The 12,855-nt window shown below is 45.5% G+C and overlaps 1 protein-coding gene across 1 annotated transcript in view; it reads left to right on the forward strand.

Moving 5' to 3' along the window:
- Window positions 1-6,277: 6,277 nt before the first annotated feature.
- The window catches only part of ZBED1 (zinc finger BED-type containing 1), a 57,159-nt gene continuing 50,581 nt past the window's right edge, over window positions 6,278-12,855 (forward strand). The window contains exon 1 of the mRNA XM_030477737.1: window positions 6,278-7,186. The gene's annotated coding sequence lies outside the window, so the exon portion shown is untranslated. The remainder of the gene's footprint in view (window positions 7,187-12,855) is intronic.

A 12,855-nucleotide genomic window follows, 5' to 3' on the forward strand; every position in this document is an offset into this window, starting at 1 on the left:
TCTCACATTGCACATGAGCTATAATTTTTTTTTCCAGGACACCTTTCTGCTCTTTAAATGATAGCTTGATTGTTGGAGCCAATCTCCATCACAGCAAAACTGTTTATCTAGTGGTACGGGTGAGTGGAGCTATTAGTCCTGAAGTCCTGTTGTGTGGCCGCTGGCTAGAAAAAATGATTTTAAATTGAATGGATTCTGTTTTGATGTCCAATATCCAAATCTTTACTTCAGAAGTGGTTTTCTAAATGCGCACACAAGAATAGAAAGCCTCGCCCCACAGCTCTTCCACTGAACTCCTCCATACAATGTCAGGCAATTCCTAGATGTTTTGCAAATAGCTTGCCTGTGATTTTGGGTCCCAGTAGAGATTTTTCATTCCAAATGTGGTATAAAAGGACAGTTTATATATCAGTGAAAATAAAAAATCCATAACCCAACGTATTGGTAGAATGCTCATGCAGGAGCATGTAGGATGAGTTAAGTTGAGAACAGAAGGGAAAGGTGAGGTCTCAATAACAGGCTTAGTTGCCTCTCTCTGCACTAAAGGACTAAAGACTGATTAGCATGATTATATAACTGAAATTAGTCAAACAGAAAAATCTCTTTCTATAGATTTCTCCACCATTGCACCAGGAGGAGAAGACATGAAAATAATTCTCCTTTGAAATCTGATGGAAACATAGCTGAGCCATATTAACCACCTCTTCAAATGGACATGTGCCTGAGCTCTTCTCCATCCTTTGATGCAAAAGACACGTATCAAAAGTAGTGATGGACAATTAGGTCAGAGATACCTCCGTTGCTCCTCCTTTTCCTTAACTCTCTTGCTGAGTTTATTCCGTGTTCTTAAATTCCTGTAGGTAAAATTGAAGAACAAAAGTGCATCTGGGGTTTGCGCAAGTGGCAATTTGAAGAGTACCTTCATTCTCTAAACAGCTTGACTTTTCTCATCAGGGAAGCATATCTGTCAAACCACATGTTCCTCCTCCCTCAGCTCCAATAGCATGTGGTTGATATCTGAAAAGGGCTGGTACTCAAGAACATCCAGTATTTAACAAAGTTACATCCACAACTATAAAGTAATGCAATCATACCCACTTTCTACTCCTCCTGGACAGAAAAATTAAATAAATCAGCCAAACTTGGATAGCGATTCAGTGCTACAGGCAGTACTGGGGCTGAACTTTCCTGAGTCTTAACCCCACTGTGTAACCACAAGCTCTTGCGGTCTGTCAGTAACACCATTAACTGCTCCGGCAGACAACGACATGAAGAATAAATCCAGCTGGCATCAACCACAACCTTAGCTAGGTATAGGATGAAATTCAGCCTGGGGAAAAGAGTGAACACAGTCCCGACGGCCAGGCCACGCTAGGGCTGCACCACCACGTGAACCATCTTCTTTTTTTTTTAGGGATGGGGTGTCAGGTTTGGATCAGGAGGAGCACAAGGGTAGCCCCAGCAGTAGATGTATGAGGGAACAGCACAAGCACCACCCCAAATGTAATTGCCTGTGCCATAAGCCAGATACCCTGCACGATGCCCAGGATGCCTCTGAGTAAACCCAAAGGCAATCAGAACTGGCAGTCCTCTTCTGTCATCTCCCATGGAAAGGTAGGAGGGCTTGTATCTGCAGCTTCAAGAGAGTCTAGGAAAACAGAGCTACCTTATTTTCTGTCCCAGTTTGAGGCCTTAATTTGATAAAGTTCCAGTGTTACAGCTTTGAGTCATTTTAGTTGTTTTTCTTGCCTTTCTTTTCCCAGACACTCTAACCTGGAAAGTGGAACTCCAGTACCCCAGGAGGGTATTACTGATGTGATGCAGCATGACAATGTGTAACTCCTGTCTCCTTCCTGCATTTCTAGTCTTGAGTGTTCTATAAAGAACATCTTTTTTCAAAGCTGTGTTGTGCTGAGGACTCCTGTAATCTGTTCTTTACTGTGGCCAATAAGCTTTTCCACCCACCGCCTCCCATAAATGACCATTACTCAATACCTCTCCTTGCTGTGAATCTTTCCATACTGTAAAGTTTTACACCCCCTTACGTTAAACTGCATCTTCTCAATAATGCTGGTGGATTATGAACTCTTATAGTTTGAGTTTTCTCATGACTCTGGGTCATCCAAATAGCTGACCAGAGGGAGGTCCATTAATTAGCATCACTGATAACTCAGAGCTTCTGGCTCCCTCTTTTGACAGAGAGATGTGGTTTGTTTGTTTGATTGCTCTTGGTGCTGCTTGTTCATGTCTGCCCAGTCTTTGATGCTGTGCCCATCATCGTGAAACGTGAGATGACTGATAACTCTCTTCTAATTCACTGAATAGGTACTGTCTCGGCAGCAGCACGTTTTGGCCTAAAAAGCAGTACTTGAGGCCTGACATGTAATCTATAGATTTATCCTATCTAATTAGTGCCACTTGCATCAGTATTTTTATGATAGAGACATACATCCACTCAGAAAATCACTCAAGCTCGAGAGCCAGCTGCCAGGCAGGTATTCCATCAACTTGTGGTCACTTCTGGCTTGGAAATTATTTGAAAGATGCTATAGAGGTGGAAGGCTCTGAAACACATTATTGGTCCCTTAAACAAAGTATTTTTCTATCACTGTTCATAGTCAAATAGTCTTTTATTAGACTGGACTCCAGTTTTCACTAATTTCATTGTCCTTTCATTACTTTCTTAGTAATTAGGTAAAATTCTGGTTTTGTGGAAGTCAGTGATAAAACTTCTACAGCAAAAAATACTGAATATATCTATTTTTTAAGACAATAGACTGAGAGTTGGGCTAAATTAATATGCATTGAGCACTGTGCAGCAATGACAGATAAATTGCCATACTCAAGCTTGCTTGCTGACAATTGCCTTTAGTATTAGTAACATGTGTGGCCCTCTTTAGTGCAAACACATTCCAGGAACAGTTGGCCATGTACGTTCACTGGGCATCTCAGACATGGTTCTGACACTCATTCTCCAAGGAATTGTTCTGTGCCTCTTAAAAGCATTTTAATAAACCAGAATATATCTCCTTACATTTTTGGTTTTTTGCATCTAAAATTCCCATGAAGCCACTGAAAACTGGACATGCAACGAAAGAACGTATTCAGAAATGATCAGTCTGTGTTTGACTCTGGACTGGCATCGCCTCCAGCTAACACCAGCGTAAATCACAAGCCTTTCACTGACATCCCTGAAAGTACATGCAAAAGCAACTGCCCTAAAAAAGAAAGGGATTAGGCTGGCTGGATGTTTTCATGGGTAAAGGAATGAAAAAATGTTATTTACTTCAACCTGAACTCATCAGTCTTCTGCCCAATCTGCCTGTCCTTACTTGCAACAGGGAAAACACACTGGGTTTGCATTGCTGCTAGTGTCAGGTTTATGGTGAGAGAGGATTAATAGCTATGACTTCTCAAAGCATCCAGCTCTGCCAGCACAGCCTTATCCACCACCACAGACCAGTGGCTGTTCCCTTTTTAAACACCACAGCCTGCTCCCAGGGATTCGATGGCTTCGGATCCCCTCCCACACCGGGAATGTGCTGTGAGTTGGCAGGATTTGTCTTCACTAGTGGAATCTGGGGTGACGCAAACTGGCCAAGCCTGGGAATATAAAACAACCCTGCCTTTCCAATAGGTTCTAGCTGATCTGAATAAACACCCTGGCAGGAGGACTGGAGAGGCAATGAGGAGTGGTGATAACTTTATATTGGCTAAGGTTGAACTCAACAAGAAACAGCCCAGCCTCCTTGTGCCCTCTATGTTGCACAGGCATCCCATCATTAGCATGGGATTTAATTTGGGCATTTAAAGCTGCCTGCATTAGCTTGTGACTGTGGGTCTTTTCATCCATCTTTTGTGTGTGTTCTTCCTTGCAAATGTGTATTTGCTGCAGCACACAATTTCAAAGGGAATCGAGAAAGAGAAGACTAAAAGCTACATGTATTAATATTCCTGTTTAATTTAATATCAGCTTACAAGGTGGAAATTAAAATGATTTTTCTGTCACTGTTATCTCTCTTCACTTGGCAAAGATTGATTTCCTTCTTCCCCACTGCTTACTAATAAGACATCTGAAAACTAAGATGTTTTGTATGTTTACTTCCTTGTTTAAATCAGCTTTCTCAACTAAGGACAGCTTTGGCAATACATTTGCTTTTTAACTTGTGATTTTTGTGTTGGCTTAGACTCCACCAGTGACAGAACATCAAACACAGAGAGGCTATATATTTTTAATTACTCAGGGATGCCCTTGTGCATAAGTACATGCAAATTAAACAAGCAGAATTCGAAACCTGTTCAGAACAGATTGCACATGTTACACAATCAGCCACATTTTGGGCGCAGAAATGATGGTGCACTATTCTGCTGCTCGTGCTGACAAGTACGGAGGCATCGGCCATCACTCAGTACAGCATCATGCCATTGCCACTGCTGTGTCTGACACTGTCAGGTTTGGTACCACTTTCTTGAGAGCTGACAAGCCAAGGAAGCGGCTGATGGCAACACACGAATGCTCAAGTGTGAGAAGCAGCTCAACAAGAAGTCTATGTGGAATGACACCTTCCTACTCAGGAAGTACTAATGTCCAGCAAGAGGATTAGAAAAAATATGACTTTTTGGGTGTCTCAAAGAATCTGACATAAGCAGGTAACCACCCGTCTCCAGGACCTAGCGCTTCTTTGAAACGGGGAGGATAAATTAACACGCAAAAGTTGCTGTTTGGAGTCCAAGCTGCATTTTATGAACTTGGTACTTGTACTCCGGTAGCATTACAGCTCCAGGCAAGACAAAAAACGATAGGTGAAAATCTCACAGCATAAGGTGGTCACACCAAAAGGAAAAGGCCACCTGCATATTGCAGATGAGGAAGAGGAACTAAAGAGAATTCGTCTCTTTAGTTAGTCTCTTTAGCCTCCAAAGAGACTAACTCGCCACTGGAGACAGAAGCAGCAGGGTGAGCTGACCATTCCTCCAGCACAAAAAAGGTGAGCCTTTTCAAGAAGTCGAATAATGAGTCCTGCAACACATTCTCTTGGGATATTATCTCATACCCTTTAGGCATTTCAGTGGGTCAGATGTCTCCTTATTTAAGAGCCTAACATTTCTCCTTCGTATTTTCTTTCCATTGCCCTTTCTTAAATCCCTATGCTCAGCATTAATAAGAATTTTTCCTCTAGGGTGTTTATACCTGGAGTACCTATATAACATTACCTTACCTTCTTCCTCTCAAACTTCATTATCCTTCCTTCATCCAGTTTATATGTATTGAAGTTTTAATCTTTCCTTCTCCCTCTTGATAGAGTTGTTCTTGTCCTTCTTGTGGGCTGATGCCTCAAGGTTTCTTTCAGCCCTATCTTACCTGATCCCACGACTTTCTTTGGTGTTCCTGTATTTTTGATATGGTTGCACCCAGAACTGACATCCAGCGAGCACCTTCGGTAAAGACGCACATGGCTTGGTCCCCATGAGAGATGCAAGGTGACAATCCCTCGCATTGCAGTGGAAGCAGCTTACACTGTATGAGCAGCCTGTGTCCTACTGTGTTTGCTTCCTGCTGGCCACCTGCGTGGGTGACCTGAAGCAAGGGCATCCGCATCTCTGGTTATCTTCCAGTGCAGGGCTGGTTGTGGGTCACCTTGTTCCTCGGCCACTGTGCTGGGCCACAGGCCGGTGCCTGGACACACTTGAGGTGGTGAGTGCTGTATGGTGTGATGCTGTTTGGGCACTGCTGGCGCTACAGAACTCTGTGGTAAGTTGAAGGCTGCACTGTAGCTGCTGCTCGGGGGTCGGTATGCAAGCGATGGTCTTATATCCGGTTTCCATCTTCCTGTCCTATTTCTGTGCTACCTGTCCTGTGGCGCCTTTGGCGCATATACCAGAAGCCACAGAGCCACGGGGTTGTTCTTTTCAGGTTGTGACCCTTGCCGACCTATCAGAATAAGAAAAAAGCCTTTTAATTTTATCGGTGCTGGGGAGGGGTGACCTTTCCACTTAGAAATGCGGAGACAAGCCTCGGCCGCACTCCCCACCGCCCGTGTGTCCCCAGTGGGCACTGAGGATGATGGAAACGCCGAGTGCTGGCGGAGAGGGTGAACGGCGAGCATGAACCCCGGCCCTTCGCACCATCTACCCTGCAGCCACCGCCACGGCACGCACCCGGGCGGCGGGGGGCGGGCGGCAGCGCAGGAGGCGGCGGCGGAGGCGGCGGAGGGAGGTGGGGGCGAGCGGCGGCGAGGGGAGGGAAAACCTCGGCTGGGCGGAACACGGCGGCCGGCGCGGTACCAGTGTGCCGCGGCCGGGCTGCCCGCGCTGCCGGCGACTGCCCGTCTCCCCCCCCCTCAGCTCCGTCCGGGGCCGGGGGCGGCGGCGCCCGCCGCGTCCCACCTGCAACTTTCCCTGCGCCGTGGATGGCTGTCGCCGGAGACCTGCAGCGCAGCCGGGCGCTTGACACCCGTCCCTCATGGGACACCCCTGCGCCTAAGTTTACCGGCACCCGGCCCCCCTCCTCCGCCGCCGCAGGGCGGGCTTGAAGCCGCGGCGGGGGCCGCGGTGCCCATGGCCGGGCGCCCCGCGGCGCCGAGGTGTCCGTGCGCACCGCCCCGTCCCGCCCGCCGGGCAGCCGCCGCGCCCGCCGGAGCGCCGCAGCGGGGGCGCTGAGGGAGGCAGCCCCCGGTATACCGGCACCGGCCCCGCGACAGCCGCCGTTGCCTGCCGGGTCGCTGGCGGCGGCGGCGGCGGCGGGGCCGCGTGATCCGTCCGCGCTCGCTGCCCCCGTGTAGTTCTCGAGTCGTGTGTCCTCGGTGGCGGCCCGCGGGTGACATGCAGTCCCTCATCTCTCCGGTGACCAAGGCTATCCTGGTGGCTTTGTTCATCTTCGCCATCCTGCTGATCCTCTACGTGATTCTGTGGTACATCTGCCGCGATGTGGATTGCGACCATGGGATCTGAGCGGCGCCGCGGGGCCAGGGCTTAGGAGCCGGGATTCACCCCGCGGGGCCGGCAGCAGCAGCGGGAGCCCCGCCGGGCGGCAGCCGCCGCCACCGCGGCTGGAGCAGGGGAAGGGAAAAAAGAGGAAAAAAAGAAAAAAAAAAAAAAGAGGGAAGACCCGAGCGGCGAGAGCCCGGAGAACAGCTGCAATCGAGAAACCAACCTGAGCTTGACCTTCAGCGACCAGGGTGACCCGGTGAGTCTCCGCGCTCCGCGGCGCGGGGGATGCGCGGGTGCGGTGGGGTTGCCTCCTTCCCGCCTTCCCTCCTTCCCCCTCTCTTTCCCTCCCGCTCCGCTCCCCTCCGCTCCCCTCCCCTCGCACACACACACACTCACACATACGGATGTGGCAGTGGGGTACCCATGCCGCGCACACACACATGCACCTCGGTAGATGTGCGTGCCTGAGCGCCTGCTACCCGCATGCATATGCGTGTCCCCAAGGGACAAGCGGGACCAGTCCTGCTGGCCGGCGTGAATTGTGCCTGTCCCCGTCCCCGCGTCCTCCCGCTTTAAATTCATGGGGTGGCAGTGCGGGAGCCGGGGGGGCCGTTTGGGGCCGGGGCTGTTTGCGGCGCCACATTGGTATGCAGGCGGTGGCTGCGCCGCCCGGCAGACCGAAAAGGTGAGCCCCGGGGATGGGGGAAAGCCAGGGCGGTATCAGCCCGGGGGCAGACCGCAGGAGTAAGGGAGAACGAAGGGGAACACATCGGGTATCCGGCGGGCAGGCCTCGGGGAGGGGGTGCAAGTCGGGATGAGTTTCTCCTTCCCAGGGGCACGTTGGTAGAAGGAAGTGGGGGAGAAGGCAGAAGAATGTGCATGGGAAGTTCCGGATGGCAGCGGTCCTTGTCTGGTCTCATCGGCACTGCATTTCCTATGTGCTACTCTCCACAAAGGGGTTTATGCCAAGGGTGAAACACATGCCCGAGCCGGCGATGTCAGAAAATGTTGATAAAAAAGTATGTGGTTGATAAACATGCACACGCTGAGTGCACTGGGATGCTACACGGGATGTATCCTGCCCGGCTGTTTTCCCACCTGAGAGAATTTGCCATTGGCGATTGCTGCTCTTACGGTTGGGTTGTATTGAATACCATGTGCTGAAGCGGTGAGACAGCAGCACGTTTTGTTTAAAGTGAAAAAAACCTGCTGAAAAAAAAATGGCCCTAAACACTGGGGCTGTAAACGTTTCTGTCCTTGACAGACAAGCAGTCAGGAGCAGGAGCAAACTCTAGCGGCGTGTGTTATTGCTGGCGGGGATGTTTTCAGACATGGCAGGGTGCGGGTGCGCGTACACAGTGGGGAATAAAAGTAAAATCAAATCTGGGTCTAATGGGAGGGAACAGGGACCTGGCTAAGTGTAAAGAGTAATTGTGTGATTTGGGGTGATTTGACATTGAGTGTCGGAGACTGAAAGCTCACCTTTGCAACTGGGGTCTGTATTTGAAAGGAAACTGTTCGGAAGTTGACTCTCTTGCCATTTTGGCTTGTGCTTCTGTTCAAGTTGTATTTCGAAAGGCTTTTGACCCCACTATTTGATCAAACATGACATTACTGTTAACTCACTGTACTAATGTGAGTATAGCAGCAGTGACATAAATGTTTCCTTGCCCTGCAACTACAGTAGCTATGCATTTGTTTACTTCCCCCGTGCACACTCTGAAATGTCTGTTACTCAACAGTGGGGGAAGATGGGAGGAGGAGGGGGAAGCTTTTAAAGACGTTTAAAAATGGCCATAGCTCTGTTTTCCTTATGCATTTAATTATGAGAAATAAAATAACTTCCAAGTCCTTGTCTTCAAATTTCCCTTTGCAGTTTCACCCGTCAGTACACTTGTTACCTAAGTGGCAAAAACCTCTTCACACTTTGACATGTCAGGTTGTGTCACATGTTCCCTTCCAAATGAGCAGTGGTGCACACCTTCTGCCCCTATCCTGGCTGTCAAGCAGTGCAGCTATAGAGGCTTTGCCATTTTGTTATTTTATTTATTTATTTATTTATTTCACAGTAAACCAGTATTTCAAACTGTTACTTACAGAACTGGACAGAACATGTCAAATTAAAATGGTTTTCTTGAAACTTTAAATATCGACAGATATGTGTGTGTGTGATTAAATGCCTGAAGTGTTGATATGACCAAATGTGTTTTCTAGTAGCCATCATTACTAACACTGATCAGCTTAATATTTGCAGAAACTGTGACAATAGTCCATTCAGTTATTGTCTGACCATTAGTGTTTCCAGCTGGCTCATTACTATTTTAAGTGTATAGTTTCTAGGAGACAAGGTATAGGAAATGTTTTTTTTTCCTAACAGCTTTTATTCTAAATAAGTAAATATATATGTGTTTACATGTAAATATGTATATATCCATTTATATAAACACCAATGGGTATTTTCCAGCCTAGCACAAGTGAAAAATCACCAGAGCAATTATTAGAAATATTGTATTTGATTTATAGTTGAAGTCATGGATTCATTGGCTTTGGAGTGATACTTTGTGTGTTCATTATTGTGTATTAACAAACACAAAACCCTAAAGATATGAAACTGCTGTGAAGCCTGATAGAAGGGGCTGAAATCCTGGCCTTGCTGAGGTCAGTGTGGAGTTTTGCAGTTGGTTTTGATGGAGTCAGAAAAATACTGGCAGATTTGCATGTGAATTTGAAACAGCAGGATGTTGCTGAAGTTGAGAGATCTGTTAAAACAGTAAACAAGGGCAAATTAGCTACAATGGAGTGCCTTATTTTTATGTTTATTTATTCGCTTGCTCAGAAGTTGGGTGATGGTTTTATTTCTAGCTAGTGTTATTAGGTGCTCCTGCCCCAACTCAACAATTTTCACCAGCTTGCTCTCTCTCAATATATGGTAGTGTTTCAAAGGTGGTATCTGAAATACCATCTGCAACTGCGATATAAAGTACTATAGCACCAGGTAGATAAAGATCACCCATACATATTATTTGCCATAAGATGGGTTGTAACATCATGAGTAGTAGTGCCTTTGTTGAAGGCAAAGACAGCTTGTTATCGTGTTCAACTTGAGCCAAGAGAAATCTTTACCAGATTGAAAAAATTGGTAATGTCATAGGCTGAAAGTGTGTTATTAGTTCAAAAGCAATTTAATAGGCTATTCAAGCATTGTGTAAAAGGATGTTTCAAAGCTTTGCCTTTTTGTGTGAAAAAGACTGAAGAAGTTACCACTGCTTCATCAGCAGAAGTGTAATGAATTTTATGGATTAATTCCTACTGCAAGGTAGCATGCTGTAGCATGGTCCCAGGAACCCTGTCACATCTGACTTAAGCACACAGTATGTTTCTAGATAAGTCATTCCTTATTCAATTCCTATTCAGGGAAATTCCCTGAAGGTTTATTAAATATTTTGCTCATAAAATGGATTAATGAGGGTCACCATCCTCATGGCATGCCCTCATGAGTGCATCTCATACCATTTCCCTGAAACAGGCTTAAAATGAGCATTGAAGATCGTTCCAGCGTAGGAGGGCCTCTGCAGAGACGAAAGGTTAGGCAAGGTCTAAAGATGTCCTTGTGTTGTACAATTGCTCAGCTGTACTTTTTTCCCTCCAAGGGAGTGTAAAGTAGAGTAGCCTTCAGGCTGCTGCCAGGCAGGACATGTAGATCTGCCCTATACAGCTCCAGCCCCATTTAGCAGAGGGCTGGCTGTAGGAGCAATTTCCTGTTTGTCTTTTACACAAGAGGTCAGATATGATGATTTTGTACTTGTTCTTCTTGGCCTTAAAATCTGTGACCCTTCAATTACTGGTGATGTGACAAGCACTTGGTATGATTTGTATGTTTATAAACAGCTTTGAGGTGGGATCCTGGGGATTAATTATGTGATTTATGCCATGATTAGAACACTGGAAACTGGTGGGGACCTTTGAATGACGAACTTTGGGGCAGTGTTAGGGAGTGCAGTATCACTGTAACAAGTGTATTAAACCTGCAGCATGAGCAGGCTGTATCTTTTCTTCTTTCTTTGCTAGAATCCCGATCTTGGATTGGTAATGTTAATGCAAACGCGGGTGGTGCTGTAATGGAGTTAGAAAGGAGTGTTTGCCCTTCACCTAAAGAGCAGGCTCTGCGCACACCCAAGGTCTGTATGTACCATTAGACACATTAGAGCCTGGTGTGCTCCCTCCCACCTGCACGACACTGCTTCACAGCTAGAATTGGACATTGAAACATACGGAAAACTTCCGCTGCTGTTTCTCAACAGATGACTTTTTCCCCAGTTTTCCTTTGGTGCATGAGTGTTTTCTCCTTTTCCTCCTAAGTGGTAATCCTCTAAACTGTGACTGTTTAGTGCATAACGTGGTTTGTAGACAAACTGCATGAATTGATTTTTCTGAAGTGGGCTGACAACATGATGAGTGTATTGGAAAGCAGCACACACTTGCTTATTTGTTGTTCTACATTAAGCTAGGCTTTTCAAGTAAATATCCTTTAAAATAGCCTTTTTTTATTTTAGCGTGTGGCTTTCAATATGCATAGCTAAGATATAGTTCATGTAGTTGCGCAGCAGCATCTGCTCTTGTTAGAGGCACTCTGAAAGCTTTCAAAATTTTACCCAAATGAGAAAATTTGAGCTTCAGCTTGGAGTGGCTCATAACACTGGCTGCTGTTGAGAATTGCATCCTTATTTTGAATGTTCTGATGTACTACTTCAGAATACTAAAGATTCTTACTGGCGTTTTCACGAGTCACCATTAAATTAAATCATATGTGAAGGATACCAGTAAGGTGACATTCACAGTTTCCTTGTAGAACGTATTATGAATGTGAATTATAGCTGAGAAAAAGATATGGGGAAAAAAATTGATTGTGATTGATTAAGAAAGAGGAAGGAATGGGAAAACAGGAAGAATGTTACATCAAGATGGAAGAAGAGAGACTCAGTATTCATATTTTAAAAGGTGCAGCTAATGTAGAGTAAAATGCTAAGCTGACAGGGCAAAAATTGCCGCTTTCCTTCAGAGAAAGTGTATATACGTATATATACACACATATATATACATATGAGTGTGTACATGTGCGTACGTGCACGTACATGTACATACATACAGTCTATGTGATGGAATTAGAAATCTGCATCTCTAGAATGAGCTGAGACTCTTTACATGGATTATTTTATTCCTTTATCCTTGAAACCTGGTTCTATTATTGCCAAATACACATCTTCTTTAAAACCAGATAGATAGTGTTGCAGATGCTTTCTTGAGGACTTTGTGATCTAACGTAAGTGATACTGTACACTGAAATTATAAATTAATCATCCTTGTAAAGAAAATGCTAACACTCTGTTCACTTTGGAAAAAAAAATGAGTTCAGGTTTTATGGGCGAGAAGAAATGCATTAATAACAAATAGATTTTATGTCTTGTTTTTTCCACTAACCTCAAAGAGACTTATGTACTAGTGAAAAAGCCTGTTAGGTAATTAACCTGGTATGACCAAGAAATATGTGTGAGAAAAGAGCACCTCAGAGAGAAGATAGCAGAATTGTAATATTTTGGCTAAAACCAGTAATAGCCAACACCTTCCTACAAAAGTATAAATCTTTCATGTAACACATCTTTTGTATTTATGTCTTTTAGTGCAAAGGAGGAAAGAAACCCCCTGAAGTTAGGAGTGCTAAAACTTCTACACATTATGATGCTTTTTGGGTATTTACGGTGTTTTATATAAAGCCTGCCTGAGAAAATGTTTGGGTTTGAGTGGAACAGGGGAATGTATGTATCAAGGGCTAGGAGAACAAGAAAAAAAGAGCCTTTTGTATGAATAACCTCTTCCATATGCCCTTGTGAGATATTTATATATAAGCAGGCTTAAAGCTAGGTTTAT

The sequence above is a fragment of the Strigops habroptila genome, chromosome 2 (genome assembly GCF_004027225.2).
Source record: "Strigops habroptila isolate Jane chromosome 2, bStrHab1.2.pri, whole genome shotgun sequence".
NCBI lineage: Eukaryota > Metazoa > Chordata > Aves > Psittaciformes > Psittacidae > Strigops > Strigops habroptila.